The 20,831-nt window shown below is 31.4% G+C and overlaps 1 long non-coding RNA gene across 1 annotated transcript in view; it reads left to right on the top strand.

Moving 5' to 3' along the window:
• Nucleotides 1–20,477, top strand: part of LOC120776030 — a 76,490-nt gene extending 56,013 nt beyond the window's left edge. The window contains exon 2 of the long non-coding RNA XR_005705377.1: nt 20,216–20,477. This is a non-coding gene — a long non-coding RNA (uncharacterized LOC120776030). The remainder of the gene's footprint in view (nt 1–20,215) is intronic.
• The last annotated feature ends 354 nt before the right edge of the window (nt 20,478–20,831 follow it).

Here is a 20,831-nt window from a genome sequence, read left to right as displayed (position 1 = left end):
GTAAGATGCCTCTATACTGCTCCGTGACTCTTTTTAAAAAATATTGCTTCGATTCTTTTACTTTCGGCATTTCAACCACTAAACACGTTTGACAACTTACTAAGAATAGCAATAATGATAGCATTTTCGGTGGTGTTATACTTAGTAAAATATAAAGGTGTAAAAGAGACAACATGAATATTTAACAGAAACAGTGTTGTGAAAAATGGTAAAAAAAAGGAATAAAAGGTAAAAATAAGACCTTAAAATGAACAAATACAAAAATATGCAGCATAACCAAATAATTGCAAAAATATGCAGCATAAGCAATATTAAGTAAAATCATAAAATGGGTCACCCTGTTTATTAGATAAGATGCTGCGATAAACTGTTTGTGTATCTACAGTTTGTTTGCAATTCACTTCGACAAATTTGATAGCAAACTACAATTATTTGAATAAAAAAATGGTAGAAATCTGAAATACTGGTCCTCCGATTTATTATGTATTCATACGTGCCAATTTTTCATAATGCATGTTAAAATGTTTACAAAAAATAATTTTGAAATATTAAATTCAATAAATCTTTCCTTTTAAACATTTTAGATTCATGTAGACATTATTTTCGATTGTATTTTCAACATATAATACACTGTCAATACTTTTCTTTGGGATTGCTTTGGAACATATTCACTGAAAATATATATAACGTTTGGACGAAATATACGCCCAAAGTATAGCAGAAATATTTTTTGCGACAGTGGAATTATAGGCTGTTCTTTGCTAAGTTTAGGTTGATAAAACCGAAAATGACAATAAGAATTTCCTAACACGTAGGATTTCTTGCGCTGTAATCAAGATGTAAGGGTCAAACCACCTTAATTTAGATATATCTCAAATATCCCACAGATCTCTTAGCACAACAGTCGCCAAATTTTCCTTAGATTTATTTCGAATTGATTTCTGTAGAAATCGTTCTATCGGGATATTCCCAACTTCGCACTCTTATTAAGTATTTTTTTATGAGAAAGCCATTAAAATGTATTGGCAAATTAAAAATATTACGTCTTATATATTTATTACATTTCAGAGACAATGGAAGATAATACGACTATACTTAATTAAATATTGGGTTTATTGCTGCCTCATTTCGACACGCTGTTTTCATATTTCCATTAATTATTACTATAGCAACTGCATAATAATTAGAATCATTTTGAACTTCAAGTAAATAGTATAAAACAATGATTACTACAACAGCTTGGAAACACCGAGCAATAACGCAAATAATCATAATAACGAAGACAAAAGCCGCTCAAGTCTCAAAACGCTTGATAAAAAGCGTAGGCAACATCTGCTGAGTAATAATCAGTAGACAGTCCTCGCCTGGGTATGCAGTGTATTTGCTTTTAAGCTATCACAAACGTTTATAAAAAATGTATAAATTTGCCGCATCTGTTTGCGCAGAGGAACAAATATAGAAATTATATATTTAACGTTTCAGTTAATGCTGCTGAATCATTGTTAATGACTGAATAATGTAAGCATATGGCAATACTGGATGGCATATGTATGTATGTCGGTGTGGAGATAATATATCTATATATGTATATTCGCAAAATGAAAACATTTTCGAAAATCAATTTAATTAATTAAATAATCTTATTGAATACAAATATTTATATATTAGATAGTGCTATTTTTTCAAGCTTACTTATTCACACTTATTGTGTTCATATTCATTTACACAGATATCAAAACACATATTCAAATTCAACGAAGATTTAATGTGAAACTTGCACCTATGTATGTATATCCATTTTGCAGTTTGTTGTTTTCCATTTTGTGGGTAAATATCCAATGTTTAGGTTCTTTTTATAAACTTTGTACCACCTTAAGCGATAGATCAAATGCAAATTCACATTTTTCTGCTGTATTTGCGGTAATTTTATAAAAAGACCTATTCACACTCAAGTGTCTCTTAATTTGTCCAAAATATTCAATTTCAACAATTGGTGGTTGTCATCAAAAAAAATTTAATAGCCGGGCGTCCTTCCGCAGTTGCTCCCTAACTTTCGACGTATGTTTTAGTTACAATCTCACCTTCTGCTGTCTCTTGGGTGAATGTGAAATGGTCTCTTCTTCTTCCTTATTGGGGTAGGAAAGTGTGCCTGCAGTAAATGTATATATGTATATTATGTGACAAGTGGGCACTTATTGGCGGTCCAATATATTTGCTTGCGGTTTGAGTAGTTGTGGTCAGTTAAGTGTGGTTGCTTTATCATTACAAATAATTTGGCTCACTTATAAGCGAAAGCTACTACTGAAGATGTGGTTAGAACGCTATAATTACGTATCTTGTTACTTAAACATGCGTTCCGTTAAGAAGGGTTTACACTTTCAATACATAAATTAATGCTACACAATTGTTCATACCATGTTTCAACGATATTCTCTAATTCTTTCATGTAACTGTCCGTTTGAGCTTGTAAAAAAATATGTTAATTGAGGCCGGCGGGTTAGAGTAATAAATCATTTCACGACTGTACTTGAAATGTAATCACAAATCTAAATCATAGGAAAATTTATTTACTGTGAGACAAAAAAGATTAGAAATAGTAGATTTTTTGCATATCAAAAACTGATTACTTTGGCGGGATTTTGGTGGGATTTTGATTTTAATCACAAGCCTCAACTGCGTTGGAAAGGCATTCGAGCAAGAAACACTAATACATATACTGGAAAAATATTTAAAGTTGTTGTTTTCCAGTTTGTAAAGCTAGAATAATTGCATGATTATAGTTTTTATAAGCATTATATTCTACAAAATTAAACTTTTTGCATTACTTGATTTATTGATATTGAAAATTTCGAAAAAAGCATTTTTTTTATCAATATATGGGTATAATATATACATATATAAATATGGTGTGTTACACAATATAATATATATGCATATGTAATTCAGAAAATCTCTTATGTCATACTAGGAATAGGAAATATTGGGTTCGCCTAGAAGTCAAGCAGTCAGAAAGAAACGTCCGAAATCCTACTAAATATATTTATATACTAAATAAATAAACAGAGTAGATCTAGCCATATCCTTCTGTCTGTATATACGCCAACTAATCTCTCAATCAAATGAAGTTTTTGAATGACATGACATGAACGTCGAAAACAAGAGAAAAATTATTTTAATGTATTTATTAAAAGATAATGTTTTTAAATTATTTTGTATTCCCCTCTTCTTTTTATCAACTGCCATTTGAGCTATTAAAGGCAAGTCCTTTTCACGGGAGCTTATTTCAAGTTTTAAATATAGGTGGATACAATATTTTACAGAGAAAATATTACTGCAAACCATAGTCGATACATCGATAATGATATAACCGTCTAATTGTTTGTCAGTTCAATATAAACATATACTTAATATCAGCAGTCACCGCACTTTACGTTGCGTATACGACATGTAGAACTCTATATTTTTGTATAGGTAACATTACTCAAATTAATGGAGAAAAACATATTTACCCATATATATAGTATATGTCCTACAGCTATGTTATTTATATTGTTTGTCATATATGTCAATATCTTTAATAAAATTTCATATTTATCAACCATCAAAAGTTTGAATATATGTACATAAGTGCAATAATAACAGTGTAAACGAACTGTAGTGAGCTCATTGCATGAATGTTATTCTATAATTATGGCTCTGTTGTGCTTGGTCTTCTATTTATGCGTCTTTCGTAATATATCGTGTAGCTTGCAAATAAAGGCAGTTTATTGGCAGCTAAAATTATATTTATAACCGGATGATTGCCTTGATAAATGTTACTGTTACCAATTGAATGCACAAATGTTCAATAAGTAAATAGGCATTAGTGGTATGCTACCAAATATTATTTGTAATGTGGATTATAGAAAGGCTTTTCAATATAATTCAAAATATACTTTTATACAACACTTTTATTAAAATTCTTAAAAAAAAGGCATTCTAAAAACTTATTGCTGTCTGCCCTTCACGGGCTCTCTCCGAATCAAAGTATAAGTAGTTTTCTTGCCAGGTCTTCGGGTTTGTTCCTTTATGTTTGCAATGCTAACATTTTATATGTGTAAATATACTTGTTCTTTCGCATTCCTTCTCACTTTATTCTACTGTCGCCCTTTTAACTTCTGTTTACGCCTACCAATCTGTGTTAATTTCTGCAAATGATTAGTTTATTTAGTGGTATTCAAGTCCACTCCTTGTGAATTCATTTCTGCTTTTATGGTATTAGAGCAACTCTATATAGTTTATTTACAAAATACAGAATTCTATGGTGAAGTGAAATGAGCTACGAAGGTTACATTTTTGGCTTCCATTGATTTATATTTCATAGCTAATTTGAAGATTGAAACTAGCAGAAACTATACAAAAATATTCACATTTACATATAATTCCTTACTCAGTACAATAAGGTAACTGAATTAATTGGTATTCGTAAATCTGGTGCCACATTACTGACTCAACGAGAAAATTATTAATCAATTATCTTGACTGCAACACTTACCGATGTTGATTATACTGATGTGTCCTAACAGCCTACTTGCTTTACTGTATTTTTTTATACAAAACGACATATCGAACTTCCGTTGTAGTGATACGCAAGAAATGTAGGATTTTTTTACTGTGTAAACATTTTTTGTCCTATTACGAATATATGATTTGTCTTTATTGCTAGATTCATATTTCACGGCTTTAAACGGTATACTGAAATAGCCTCAGCAAGTCATATCTTATTTTTCTAGTGTTTCATGTTTTTTCTGTATTCCTATTTTTCATTTATTTTTATACTCTTTATTTATTTTACATATTTAATATATATACACAATTAAATATTTTTTTTCAAAACAGATATATGTTTATGTAAAAGAAAGTTAAAAATAAATTTTAATTTTTTTGTATTGCTACTTGAATATTAGTGATTGTAAAAAAACGAAACCTCATAATCTCTCTTTAGCTGTCTGGTATTGTCAATTAAGACATATGCCATTCGTAAGCGAATGTTCACTTTTTAATCTCGTTAATAATCCACTAAAAGCCTAGTAATTGAGGGAACATGCTAGGTAAAGCAAAATACAAAAAACAATATGAAGGAAGACAGATACTTAATATGTTTTAAACTTCATGAAATTAGAATTTATAGCTTTATTGTGATATATTAGAATAAATATTTAAAACCACTTCAAATTTCAATACGTTGGTTTCTTCTATGTTCGCTCTATCATGTATATATGATATTAAAATTTCTTACTCTTATGCATCGATAAGTGAAAGCACACTGAGAGCTCATTTGCTATAAAGGCATGATTGTCAACATTCCTGTGATTTTAAGTTTTTCAAACCTACTGTGGAGTAAAAAGTATCCCATTATTTGGCATTATTGTAAGACACACACATAATCAGTACATTTACTATAAGCAAAAACACTTTTATTTTTCAATATGCGTTCATTCTACAGCATGTGCTACCATTATGCAATAATCCTTTTCGGAGCCTAGAAAATGCAAATGAAACGAAATCAATGTCCTTAATCTGGCCTGTTAGCGCTTGTGATATCTATGCATGTTTGTGCGCACACACATATGTATGTGTTGAATATAAAAGAACGATCCACTTATTTAATTATCACGATACTCTTTCAAACCTACCGTTTAACGTAATGCTTTTGCATTTTTATTATATATTTACATATCTATGGTGTCTTTGCCAGTTGCGTACGCAACATTCGAATTCAGATTGTCCTTGGGCAGGCAAATGTTGGCCTTCGTATATTGGTATTCGAATATTGTATAAAAATTTTAACTTCTAACGTTACTCACACTTTTATACCCTTGCAACCCGTTGGTGCAGAGCATAATAGTTTTATTCACCTAAGGGTTGAAAAAATTTATTTTAATATTATATGGTATTTATCACGAAATTTGCACAGTTTTCGGGTTCTAATTTCAATACTAATTTCCATGGCTAGGCTTTATTTTACAAAGGGGCGAGGATGAGAATAATATTTCTCTATTTATAAAAAGCTAAATTTTTAGTATAACCGTAATAGAAGATAAAATTATTAATTAAGAAAGTTTGTTTGGGAACAATATTATAACATTCCAAATTTTACATGTATATTTACTTATAAAACAACAGCATTTTTTTAAACGCTCATTCGGATGTAAAAAACATACCATAAGTGGGTATATTCTAATCTAGAATTATTCCACAGTATTTGCAAGGCCTATCTGGCTCGATGATTTTCCTAAACATTTATGTCCTTGACTGAAGATCTTTCAAATATATTCAATTATTATTCCTCTACTCAAGTACTAACTTCGAATGATGTTTATATTTTCGAGAATATAACTTATTTCGCTGTTTTTCTAATTAACTATTTCGCTGAAAGAGCATATTGAAGCTTTTCTAATAAAAATTACATAACTTATTAAGGTTTTCACTGTATGCATATTTTCTAATGTTGATTAAATTTTGCGCCAGTACCAAGGTCCACAGTCTTCTCCTACTTAACATACCCTTAAAATGATGTAATTGAATTAAGTATAAGTTATTGAATTTCACAGCCAGAATAACTCTTTTCAGGGCGTCACTGTGGTAGTTTGTACTTTCATATGTTTTTGCACATCATTTTCAGCCAAATCATACAAAATAGTGAATGTTGGCTCGCAGTTTGAGTTTCCGTTTTGAGTACTAAGTATAAAAATACGACAATATTTTTTTATTTAACCTTTTTGATTTTTTCGGTTTAATTTTTTAATAAAATGGCGTAGTATTTGCAGCTGGGAGCTGTAACTCTGTGATTAATAAAACCAAATTATATTAGGGAAATATGCAGAAAAAGCATCCAGCAAAGCATTATACTCTGTATCCCTAACCATATGTTGGTTTAATGCAGTACAAATGGCTGAATATGTACTCGAATATGGACATTTATGTAACGTAAAAAATATGATTTCACCGTCTTTTTTATGATCGTAAAAAATCCAGCTACATACACAAATAAATATGCTTTGGCAAGGGTAATGTTGTTTCGCTCAATGTGGCATGAAATGAGTTGTGTTCTCCTCAAACACTTGCTCTTGCCTTTTTCATATTTTCCTTATACATATGTGTGTACAATGTACACTGTACATGTATATAAGCATGCACTAATGTTTATTAGGGAGTTAACAACCGTTTCATTTCTACAACTCATTTAAGCCAAACGACAGCTAACCATATTTTTCCCTTTAAAATGACATTGATGGAGTAAGTGCTTTTTGCTTGTGAGGAGAGGTGTGAGAGTTCTTAACTCTGTCGCTTTCAAGACTTTTTCGCTGAGGAAATTTTATTAAATTTGTTATATGACAAAGTTTGATACTTTGCTATCTTGTTTAAATAAATACTTCTCAGCATTACTCCCACATAGTATGTAAAGTAATACGAAACAGGAAAAAAGGAATACCGTTTAATAGCTACTAAATAATATAGTACACTATATAAAACTCTCACAATGCCATTTAAAATATTATGACACATATAATTTTTCACTTTTATTTTCAAATTTTCAAAAGAAAATTATTTGTATGTATATACCTGGAAGAGGAAACTAACAATATAAGAGAAAAATAATACAATTTCAGTGAAAGCAACCACTTAAATAAACTAGCTCGAAGCAATTAAGTGTACATCCCGTTTTCGTTTAAACATACATTGCACGAACGAACAAATATAAATATTTGTCATATACACAACTGCAGACGTGCCATGATAAATGGCTGACATATTGGCAAAACAAAAGAACAAAGAAATTACTTTAGTTAACCACAAACACACTGACAGCAATTTATATTTCATTGCCGTTGCTGAGAAAGTAAAACAGAAAAACTGCAACAAAACTGTGAAAAAATAAAATGTTTAAACTGTGTGCCATTTTTTAAGTTATGTAAATACTTTGCACTTATCGTAAACATATAGTAAATATACTATACATACTTACATTAGTCATCTTTCACTTAGTATTATTCTAGCTAAAAAACTAAGGCACTTCTATGTATTTTGTAGCTAACAAAATGTGAAAATAATGGATTCAAAGTAAACATTTAGAGGACGATTTGTTAGTCACTTCCAGTATATGGTAAAATTGGTATGTGGTAATGATTAAGTGACATTATATCTACATATGCAAAAATGAAAAAATTATTAGTATTTTTTCGTCATTATCGTTTGTAGATTAATATGATTGTGGGCTTGGCTCACTGGATACACTCCTTAGATCTCTTTTGATGACTGATATTCAACAACAAAAAAGGTATAAATAAGCCATTTAAAAACAGTATTGTGATTCTGAAAATCCGATGAGTCAGGCTGTTAGCTCAATCTGGAACTCTCTACAACGTGAGCCATTAAGCGTAGCACCATTTGTTTAAAACTTTTACGTTCACAATATCTGATTAGAAGTACTCACTCTGTCTACCCGGACATGTATTCTATTCATAATAAGTGTTCATATAAAGTCATAAAAGAAATAAGGTAATACTAGTTCTTTGCGAGTGTGATCTTCTTGAGTTTTGCGCTATGAAATCAAAAGAAGTAAGCCCACGTCTAGCGTGAAAAAGTGATAAATTGATAGCTTACCTATAGCCTTTGAAATATATATACTTATCTGAAATCATATGCACACACAGTTGTTGTCGCCTCCGCTTTCTCTACGCTAAACATTGAATTATGGGATAAAAAGTAGTATTAAATGCCATATACAGGTATGATCTTAGGGAGTCAAGGTGAAATCGACTATGTTAAAGAAATGTCGACGCAGTAAAACTTGACATGAGTTTATCTGCAAAAGCACAGACGTGTTTATATCCTTACACTTGTGTACAGGTATATAACCACAGTTTAGCTTAGATTTTAGAGTTTAGCTTGTATTTAGCGTATGTAAGTTAAGAAATATTCAGTTGTCTTGTGACAACTTTAGTAAAGCGGTATGACGCAGCATTTGTTCAAAATTCATGTAAGAATCATTTGAAAATGATTGGTTCACCAAAAATGCTATATCTTCTTAACTAATAGTCATAATCTTAATAATAGAAATCAGATACATAGATCGTATTACTAAATATGTATCAGACGCACTAAAACGTGGACGGGTCCTCTAGTATTACATATATCTAGTTTTGTTTTTAGTAGGTCAGTTAAAATCTGTTATAAGAGACTTCAGGTGTTTCGATTTGTTTAAAACTTTAGTAATATATATAGTCCTGTTGACCACTCAACAAACTATACTGACTACAACAAATTCTCTTCATATTGATATATAAACAAGCAGTAACTTTCATATGAATGTTTGTCTCATGTATACAGACTTCTCGTTGACTGCAATTGACTGATTGACCAGTTTTTAAATTTCTCGCAAAGTTTTCAAACTATTCATAATTTTTTGTTTAATAATATTCGTTAATCATTTCTTCTTTATGTCCGATTCCTTTTTTCTCTCGTTACTCAATTTATGTAGATTCGATTTTTCCAGAAACCGCTTTTGAAGCTTCGTACCAGGAAATTCTTTATAAGCAATTGTTTATGTTTCATTTTGCTGATAAATATGTCGTTTGTATATACATATCTCTACTGTTAGACATTATTGACATATATTTTGAAAATATTGCTATACCTGTACGTAACATTGTACCTCAATGTTAATGCTACTGGCCTCCAGGTCCAAGGATCCAAGTGATGTTAGTGGCTTGGTAGAATAAAACTATGAAATAAATCTTCTAAAATATACCAATGTTGTGAGTATCTCTAACGTATTATTCGCAATACGAATCGAAACAAATAAAATGGTTATGTAAGTAGATAAAAGCATTCAACTTTTCTTATCAACGAGAGAAGAATTTCACACTTTGAAATTGTTGCATATCTTTACTTTGTATTATACAAATTCATGAATTATAGCTTTTGTGCGATCAACCATTCAACAAAGAGCACTGACATGCAGTGAAAGCAAATTTAAAGATAATGTTGAAAAGGATAAAAGCTTTTCATTTGTCAGATTCGTACGTTCATGTGTACACACTTTGTTTTTCCTTGGTGCTTCTGTGCCTTAAAGCTTAAGTAAACGGCTTGATATGTTTATCGCTTATTCTGTAAGTTCTCTTTATAAGTAAAATCTAAGTATCGATTTAGTAAAAATGCTGGGTTTAAATCACCACAAATTACTTCTAGTAATCAAATATAAAGAAGTATTACTACTTGTATAATCTTAACTTCATCCATACTTAAATAGTTGTCACCTATAGCACAAATGAGATTGTTATTTTAGTAGCTTATGGCAAATAAACGAGTTTTCAATATTGCCAATATAAATATTTTATTCAATGTGAATGTAGGTCTTTAATTGGCAAATATGTTCACATGGAATGTGTGAAGTGCAAAGTAAATTTTTTAAAGCAATAAGTGTACAAAACAACATGTTTATATTAAGGATTTACACGCTTTTTTTAATACTTTTTGCTGAACATATCGAATTAAGTAATATTTATGTATACTTTTGCCTTTTCGTTTAAAAAATTAGCGCAGTTAATATTGGTATGAATAAGTTTTGAAAAGTTTATAAAAAAGTAGAGTGAGCTTCAATAAAAGTGTACATATTGGCTAACACGAAGTGTAACTTCTGACCGTTCGCGCAGCTGTCGCACTTTAATCAGCTGTTTATAAATTTGCTGAATGACAGTTCGGAGTATTGTTCACAAGTGTACAAAAGCGTTTTGCCAAAAATGGACGCAAAACAGGAAAAAAAGTTAACTTCGGTTGCACTGAAGCTAAATATCCTTCAGAAGTGCATTTCTGTTAGTAGCTATGTGTTCTGTTTATACGGAAGCTATATACTATAGTAATCCGTTCTGAATAAGTTTTTTAGAGATTACGTTGTTGACTTAAAAATTAATCTATACCAAATTTCGTAAATATATCTTGTCAAATGTGAAAGTTGTCCATACTAGAACTTGATTCCGATCGTTCAGTTTGTACGGCATGCTATATTGAGCTGATCTGATCAATTTCTTCGGAGATTACATTGTTGCTTAGAAAATCACAGCCAGCAATTGTTCGTGAGCTCAAACACCATAATGTGAATAAAGTTTTTGTTCATCGCGCCATCACTCGTTACAATGATACTGGTAGCATCGCAAAACGCCATGGAGGTGGTCATCAAAAGACTGCAACGTCATGTGAGATGTTTCGGAAAGTGAAAAAGCGACTTGAGCGAAATCCACGACGAAGTGCCGATCAAATGGCTAAAGAACTGAGAATATCCGACCGCAGCAACCGACGCATATTGCAAAATGAGCTCAAGGTCAAGATTAACAAGTTCCAAAAGGCCCATGATCTCACACCGAAGCAGCAACAAGTAAGAATTGAGAGAGCGAAGCAGTTGCTTCGCTTGGCCGCTTGTCAAATTCTGAACATTGTGTTTTCTGATGAAAAAATGTTTCCAATTGAGCAATTCGTAAACTCTCAAAACGATAGGGTTTACTTGACTGACCGTTCATACGAGAATCTAAGTCATCGGTTGGCCATAAATAATGGTTTGGGCCGCAGTCACCGCAGATGGGCGCTCTCCAATTGTTTTCATCGAGCCTGGCGTCAAAGTAAAGGCGACATATTATAGGGAGAGTGTTCTGGAGGCTGCTTTGAAGCCGTGGCCAAACAAGCATTTCGGTCGCAAACCACGACCTTTCAACAAGACTCAGCACCGTCTCACAAAGCGCGAGTGAACCAAGAATGGCTGAAAAACAACGTTCCGAACTTCATTACCACCACACAATGGCTCTCGAATTCACCAGATGCGAATCCAATGGATTATTCTCTCTACTCCATTTTGGAGAGCAAGGTCCAAAGTAAAAACTACACCAGTCTCGGGAAGCTGAGGAAAGCCATTGTCCTTGAGTGGGCCAAAATACCGGCAAGTCACATCCGGGCAGCTCGCGATTCGTTTTTTGACCGTCTCAAGGCCATAGTTAAGGCGAAAGGTGGTCATATCGAGCAAAAATTAATTGGTTCTCAATTTATGGTTATTTTCACACATTTTGTACTGTAAAATAAATAAAGATAATTTCCAAACTGAATTTATACCTTTTTTAATTGGTAACGCTGCCGGACCCTGTTAATATATTTATTTATTTTACAATATTTAATTAAAAACTTTATACCCGCATTATTTTACCTAATAACTTCTAGTTGCGATTTATTGTAGATACTAAAAGCTAAAATCTCATATAAATTTTACCACTTTTGACTGACTGATTTCGTCGCAATTGTTTTCGTTTTTTATGATTTAAAAAAGGTTTTTCAGAAAATGCATAACAGAAAATATATTTCTATCTGTATCGCTTGTTGTTGCGTCAGAAAAAGTAATCAACTAACTGATTGCTGAAGAAAAAATATTTAAGATATTGAACAAGTCGATTTTCATTTACTTCTTGCAATTTCAAAGTAATCGAGAGGACCAACCTTTGATTTATTTCAAAGCGGCATGCCAAATTGAAAAAAATTATTGAAAATAACAATAGCTTTTAAAAGGAAAGAAAATTCTTACGACAAGTGAAGTGTTCGACGCAAATTAAAATGACTTCAATGCAATGAAGGTTAAAACAACACCAAGCAATGAGCAAATAAAAACAAAAAGTTTTGTGATAATGAGTTTTTAAAACAATGCATAAGAATTTAGCTAAACTAAATGAAACTGGAAAGTAAGAAAATGAAAACTATTTAACAAAACATGATACATTTCAGTCTTCAAAGCCTTTAGAAATAGCTCAATTTTCAGCTGGAAAGAATTTCTGCTTCCAATTTGTATTTAATGTACTTCAAATCTGCATTTTTTTTAAACTCCTTAAATATTTAAAAATCGTTACATTTTTCAAAAAAAACTCTCGATTTTTCAAAATATCCAATAGTGGAAGCTGGATAGTCCGACTGTCGAAGAAACGATTTGGTATTACATGCCTATTGAATCTTAAGGGAAAACTAGTATTCACAAAATATGACCACCGCAAACCAAATATGCTGACAAAATGGCGGGTGCAACACGATCGAGTGGGTCAAATTTTAAATCATGCAGATTGGTCAAAAGAAATATGAAATTCTCGCTGACAGCATCAGATATTCTGAAATCGTTTCAGCGTTTTCAAAGTGGTCGTGAGGACATAAATAACGATCAACATGTGTGCCAATCAAAATCCGTGAATACACGAAATTCCATCGAAACTGTGCCTGAATTCATCAAAAATCATCATTGAAATTCATGGAAATGGAATTGAGCATCTCCAAAACATTGACTTATCGCATTTTACCGAACATTTGGGTTTACGAAAGGTGTGTGCACGGTTTGTTCCGAACAAATTAACTGACGACCAACAATTGCTCAGAATCCAACATTCGATCGACGCTTGTAACCGATTATTTGACCAAAAGTCACATTTTTACCATTAATCACTCCCCGTATTCACCTGATATGCCATTCAAAAGGCTTGCACCGACATACTGACGGTTATACCCGCCAACGAGCTAAAACACTCGTTCGACATGCTTTTGGACCGTGCAAAAAGCTATATTGAAGCAGAAGCAAACTATTTTGAATAAAATAAATTGATTTTACCGAAAAAAACATTTTTTCTGCTTTTGTTTTAAAGTGCTGTTTACTTTGGAGCGCTACTTTAATTTCTGTACACACAGCGTTCGAAAATCCAGTGAAAAAAACAATTAAGAAAACTAAAATCAAATATAAATTCGGAGCTTTGCTACTATAGCAACAGCAAAGTCAATCAGAATTTAGAACTGTAAACACAAATACACGACACCGTTCCCTTACGCATCGTGGTCTCTTCGTACGAATTTATATTATAAATTTCCATTTAAATTAAGTGGAATTAGCACTTTATAATTTGCCGTCCTGTAGAATTTCAAATGAATAATTCAGTGTTTACAAAGACACAGCAGATTTCACCTGTAGTACCTAATTCCTTTGCACGTTGCTAGTAAACGTGAATTTACTGTGAAACATCCAGAGTTTGCATTTCAAATGTTCATGTATTCACAGCAGGACTTAAAATTTTTGAATATTTTTATTATACATTACATTTAAATACATTTAATAGCTATTAAAAATATTTTTTTGTTTTGAATAGTTCTTTGAATGGATTGTATACTTAACCATACCAGACTTAAATTTTTTGTTATAACATACAATTTTTTATAAACTTTGGTGTTACATACTATCTGCTACGCATTTGCTTTTAACATATGTTCCCATGGTCAATTTATAAATGTATAAATCTAAAATTTTCATTAAGTGGTGCGGTGTGCTCGTACCATCAGTTTGTGAATTGTATGCAAGCTTAATACTTGGCTACCAGATTTTAAAATTTTTTATGGCAACTTCAGTTTACAAATTAGCCAATAACTTTATAATAAACATATGTAAACCGTCGTTAATGCAAAAATATATATTTCGGAAAAAATGAGAGCATCACTGAAAATCAAATATGAATAGCAATGTCTTAATAAAACCGAACTTGTGTCAACGTGTACATTTTACTTTATTTATAAATTATATTCGATATATAATATATATATTTTTGGCCATATTGATTGCAACACAATGCAGGATATCTCTGTATTGCACGTCCTATCCAAGATGGTTCGTCCACTGATTTGCGTTAATGTTCAATTCATATCTTTGATTCTTGATATTCGTGTGGAAATTCACTTTAGAAAACAAAATTTAGTTTGTTCTATATAGAATAGACAAACATTTTCGATTATTTGCTTAGAACCAGTAATTCGTAGTATTAATGAAGCTCAATTGAGGCGTTTATTAGTGAAATAAATGATTGTATGGAATTGTGCATACTCTATTGTTTAGAGAGAACTAATACTGACGGTGCACATTTCTTCAAAGATATGTTTGGTTGATCAGTTTTTTTCAAAAACTTTCTGGGAGTGTACAAAAAGAAGTTCTGACTTTCACATCTTCCTTAGTTTTCTATTATTTTCTTCATTCCTTAACAAAATTCTTTTCCCAACAGTTTGTTATAACCATCTGCAAATTTATTCAATAATATTTCAAGTGAAAACTCGAGCTAATTGTGATGAATGATCGTCGTAAAAGAATTGCAATATTCAGTTTTGCCGCATGATTATTGTTCACTCTGGCGTATGAGCAACGTTTTCATTCAGCAGTCGTCGCTCAATCGGGCATAATTTAAATCCAGCTAAGTGTGTTAAACCAGGCAAAGATTTAGAAAAAACTAGTAGAAATATAGGCGAATTAAAAATTTTGTTACCCATATTTTAAATTTAAAATACATATTTTGTAAAAAGAAAACTTATCCTTATACTTATAGAGTAAAATCGAATAGTAATTGATTAGTCGAGTGGCGACAATTGATACTTATGCAATTCAGTAGCTATGGGCATCACGTCTACTCCTTCACTAAAGTTGTCACCCATCGAACAGACATAAACCATTTCAAAACCATTTCACATTCATATTGAATTTTACCTCCAAAAAAATCGGATTGAAAGCCATAAAATCCTCTTTGCAATATAACTAACCTACGCTCCGGCTTTGAAAAATTGAACACACTTCAGGAATGCTTGCCAAAATGGACTGAAAATGCAATTCAAATAGCAAGCACATCATTTTGTGTAAAATAATTTCAATAAATCACTCAAATTATTGTCATTGCGCTTTAGAAAATAGGATTGGGCATTTAAATAATCTTCACTTAGCAATGTTAGCGACTAGTTTTGACTGCCCACCGCAGTAGTTTGCAATCTGTAGGCTATTCCACATCGGCTGATCTACAAGGTCAGAAATATGCTTAAACCTCTTTTGAGAATTGGCTTTTGTGGTTCTTTTTGAGATTCCATTTGGTGCAGGTGGACATTTAATGCGAGAGTGCTCTCCTATCCTTTTTGCTGAATTTATTGAAAATTTTAATATCGATTTGACTGAAACGAGTTGCTCTTTAGACTAACTTCATAATTGTACCTGTGCTTACAAATATAATTTTTTGACCCAATTTCTTAAATTTTTATTTGAATGCTCGTCTTTTGTCTAATAATCTTACGTGTTCAAATTACGCGTTTCTATATTGCATTATTCATAAACCATGTGTAAATGCCGGATCTGTAGAATGTAAATCTAATGAAATTATTTGCTACAATTTGTCTGTTCATGTGGTTAGTATGTATGTATGTATAAGTATGTATGCACAATAATATTGAATATAATTTTACACTCACTCAAGTGAATCAACTCAACGTACCAATTGAACATTCCCTCTAACCAAGAAAGAATACTGAGTAATAAAAGCGAGTTCCAAAAAGACAATAACAGATATTATTGTTTCATCGCTTATTTCGCCTTTTAAATGAACAATAAAACTTACAAACAGATTTAAGTAAGACAAGTGTCCTTACATAATCAGCGGTCACGTGATGCCCCGAAACTTTTAAAGAACAAGTTAATTAACAACTTATCTGATTTATAAGTATTAAGTAAGAAGAATATATATATTATACATATATACTATTGATTTAAGCAATCTAAAATAATAGCAACGACATCCTCAAGTCAGAATAGAAGGAAAGCCCAATATCCTTCATTAAACCTTTGAAAATGAGCGGCACTTGAAGACAACAAGTCAATGGTGTGGTGCCAAGAAGAATTAAAGACAAAGAATTGGCAATAATTGATGAATGAATGAAAGATAATATCTATATGTACAGGTTTATAATATAAGAAAGCATCTGAATATTATAAATTAAAATGAAAGGACAACTAGAACTTTATATTGTAGGAGGAAATATTATCTTTAAAATATATGCATATGAAGTAGCGAATCCTTCGGTATACATGTGATGAGTCTTTAATGAAAAGTTTAAACTGTTCCTTATTTAGAGCCTTCATAAAAGAACGAAAAAGTTGTATTTAGTATTCTTCTAGGTATCAAAGTGAATTAAATTTGTTTTGTCTATTTAGTATGAAAGCACATTGTAAACTACAAAGAACTTACCATACTAGCAAAATTTAAATGATTTTAATGAATTTCCAAACTATAAAAATTTAAACAGATGTACAGATATACATATACTTATGCAAATTAATGTACTCACACCCATTTAGAGTTGAAATTGAACATTACAGCTCAAAAAGAGCATTTCCAACTATGTAGTCGCATAAATATATTTTTATCTTATGACGAACGGGTACATTTTAACCATTTACATTTATTCTGATGATATGATGCCTTTGTATTGATTTAAATAATTTATTGAATCATATTTAGATTTCAACTTTGACTGTCTGTACTGCAAAATACCGAAGGCATTATCATATTAATTTACAATGTGGGTTTATAATGGTGAATATCATAGCTAAATGCCACTTGAGAAAATATATGTCTTGACTTATCAGACAGGCAGATATCTGCACATAAATTCACAAAGACGACACATGACGCCCATGTCATTTCACTTAATCAATCTTAGTCAAATTGTGGTCATTTTTATTTTTAAAATGTACATTAAAGGATAAAAGTTTATTAATTTATTTCTACTTAGGGTTGGCTGCTCAAAACACCATGCTTTTTTAGCCACAAAACCAAACTGAAAGCTTAACTTTGTTTTATAAAGTAGCAAAGTATTGGTTATACGAGTATAGAAGGAAAACTAAAAGTTAAAAAAGCGTGGGTTTAAATTTAAATTAAATGGCTAGTAATTGAGCGAGAGAAATTTGCTAATACAAGTTGGTGTTCGTGTCATTATATTACAAAAAGCAGGAAGATATTTTAATTACTTGCTGAATTTTTTAACAGTGATGGGATGTGACTTGTGTGGGCTAATAGCTGAATATGACAAAAACATATATAATTCCAGACAGTCTTCGTGAAACAAAATGCACTAAATTCCTCCATTGGTGTGTAAGTGAACACGTGAACTTGCATATATGAATTAGCGTGCTAGTTGATAATACATCAATTGTGAAAGTTAATTCACTTTTCCTTTGAAATTAATAAACCTTTGAAAACAAATCTCGCTTTTAGCGAAATCGTTTGCCATTTCGTATACGTTACCTTGTATTTATGTGTGTCAGTCATGCAGGACGATTAAATATCAAATGTATTTTAATTTATACGTTTAAGGCTACTAAAGTTTAAGCTACTAAACTTATGCACGCTAATATTTCATTTACTAGGTTTACAGCAAATTTATTTATTACATTATTACTCATATGCACTAGGGTATTTTTTAACACATTAAATTGCATTGATGAAACCCCATTTAAAAATTTTAAATATTCAGTTGTAAGAAAAAATATCTTACATGTCGGGAATGCATAATTTTTATTGGAATCAATTGCTTTATTAATTTTTAGTTTTTGTATAAATGAAATATATGCACGGACTGCATTAAATGAGTTCACTTAGCAGTAAAAGTAAACAACTAAATGCAATATCTATAGAGTCTTCAAGAGAATTGTGTGCACAATCCGTCCCACCCAATTTATCACTTCTATCTCACAACAATTTCTGACTGTGGCCATTATTCAAAGGCTTGTGTAAGTAGGTAGTAGTGCTGCCCCTTTAGGCTCAATAAGCGCTGCAATTTGGCCTATGTAACAATGAAAATTTAGGAGAAAAGAGGTAAAAAATTGTATACACGGTTGTGATACTCGTATACCGTTCTATAGTTAAGTTAACAATATAATAGTTTGCGACAATTGTCAAGTGATAAGAGGAACCCGTGCCGTACAATTGATTGCAAGTTAAATTAAAGATGCGACAATAAATGAGAAAATTGGAAGTTATATGCCACCACAAGAACAGTATTGCGGCTAAGGCAATCGTAACATTTTTATAGCCCATCTTAGATGGTATGACCACCGAAAACAAGAAACTATGCGCCACTGCAGTAGATGTTTTGTAATATAACTTTCTTCTTGACGTTGCCGTTAATGTTCTTATTAGATTTAATTACACCCGGCGTAGAGAACGTAAGCTGTAACCATTTGCTACGGTTGTATCCTTGACTGCCTTCGTCAGCAAATATCTCCGTTTATATCTTTATATTTTTCTTTTCAATTTTATCAATGTGCCACCATTTTTGAGATAAACGAGAATCGACTTTATCGCATTTCCTTTAATTTTTGGTGATTTTTCCTACTTTTGTAAATACTAGTAATTTATGTAAGTTGTGATTGTGAAATTGGTTGAAAAGGACGATGTAGACATAAAAATGTGGTAATTTATTTGCATAAACTCTTTTGATTCTTGAGGAATTTTATAGTATGTTAGTGAAATCAGAATTATTTTCGCCCATGTTTCTACATGTTTTTGATACTAAAAAGTCTTCTCAAATACTTTATTTTATTTTTTGCTTCTTATTACGCATACGTACTAGTCTTCACCAGTTGAGCTATCTCTCTGACTTCTTGCATTTATGTAAAAAACATAAAGATAATTTTGGCGCTAATGTGCGCACCACCGGTCAACATAAATAGTTACATTAGAGCATTTCCAGGAATTTTGTTGGAGTTTTGAACATTAGCTGTAGGCTAATAAAGCAATTTTTCATAGAACCCATGGGAGTGCTAGAACGTGTCGTGAACCAAAGTATTTTACACAGATTAGTTAACTCAAAGCGCTTATTTATTTTAATTCTCTTAATACTCGTGTGAGCAGCGCATGTCAAGGCAATAATTTTTTACCTTTCTCTGCAAAATTTTGTAGCATTTATTAAAATTATGTAATTTATTGCTTCAATTCCTTTTCAAACATTAACTTAATTGTGTTTATGGAATTTACTGTTTTGGCATTTATAGGACTCAAAAGTGTCATTTTCCGCCAGCTCTCATGAAATGTGAGAATTGATTACCTGTTAGATTTTAATAGCTTTACTTACCCCGCATCTGAATCTTAAATTATAAAAATAAGAAAACTTTTGAATTTGGCACTCATCACTCAGAGAGGGTACCGCGTTTCCTTAATTCCTAAATATATCAACAATATATTTTCGTGTACTCTTCCACTGTTAGCATACCGTATTGAATAATGCATGTATATATTACAAAAAAGCTTCATACTTCTTTAGTTTACAATAAAATAATTAACTATTAATTTATTTCACTTTCTTCTTTCAGGGGCAGAACGAATCACAGATTTTGAACAAGTAGCATAACCTATGCAAAACAACCACTGCAACGCGAGAAGCAAGCGATTGGGAAAAAGGAATTCATCTGGTGTAGACTGAGAGTAGACGAATGACGAATTACAATAAAGAAAATGATTTTGCGCCAACGAAACTTCTTAATATAAAACTCGTTTTATCATTTATGTGTCATTAACTAAAAAATACAGAAAATTGTAGAGATTATAAATAAAAGCTCATAATACAGTATAAAACCTTGTTTAAGAAATTAATATTTATTTAATTTTACATACTAAGGGCCGCCTTCTCAATTACTGGTACAGTACAGTACAGTCATCTGTCAGTCAAGTTCTGGTTCAAAGAAATTCTTTACCGAAGGTAAAAGTTTTAGTGAAGTTAATTAGTACCATACTGACAGATGGCTGTTAACTAGAAGAAGAGCATAGAAGTCTTACTAATAGTTAATACAAGTATTATTATCACCACAGTAAAAATAGCTTTAATAAAATTAAAAGCGAAAAAAATAATGAAATATTTGAAAAAAATGTGAAATATGTAAATACAAAGACAATAAAATAATAAATATTGCTGACCGAAAAAAGAACACC

Source organism: Bactrocera tryoni, chromosome 4 (genome assembly GCF_016617805.1).
Source record: "Bactrocera tryoni isolate S06 chromosome 4, CSIRO_BtryS06_freeze2, whole genome shotgun sequence".
Taxonomy (NCBI): domain Eukaryota; kingdom Metazoa; phylum Arthropoda; class Insecta; order Diptera; family Tephritidae; genus Bactrocera; species Bactrocera tryoni.
This window is presented reverse-complemented; position numbering and strand designations above follow the sequence as displayed.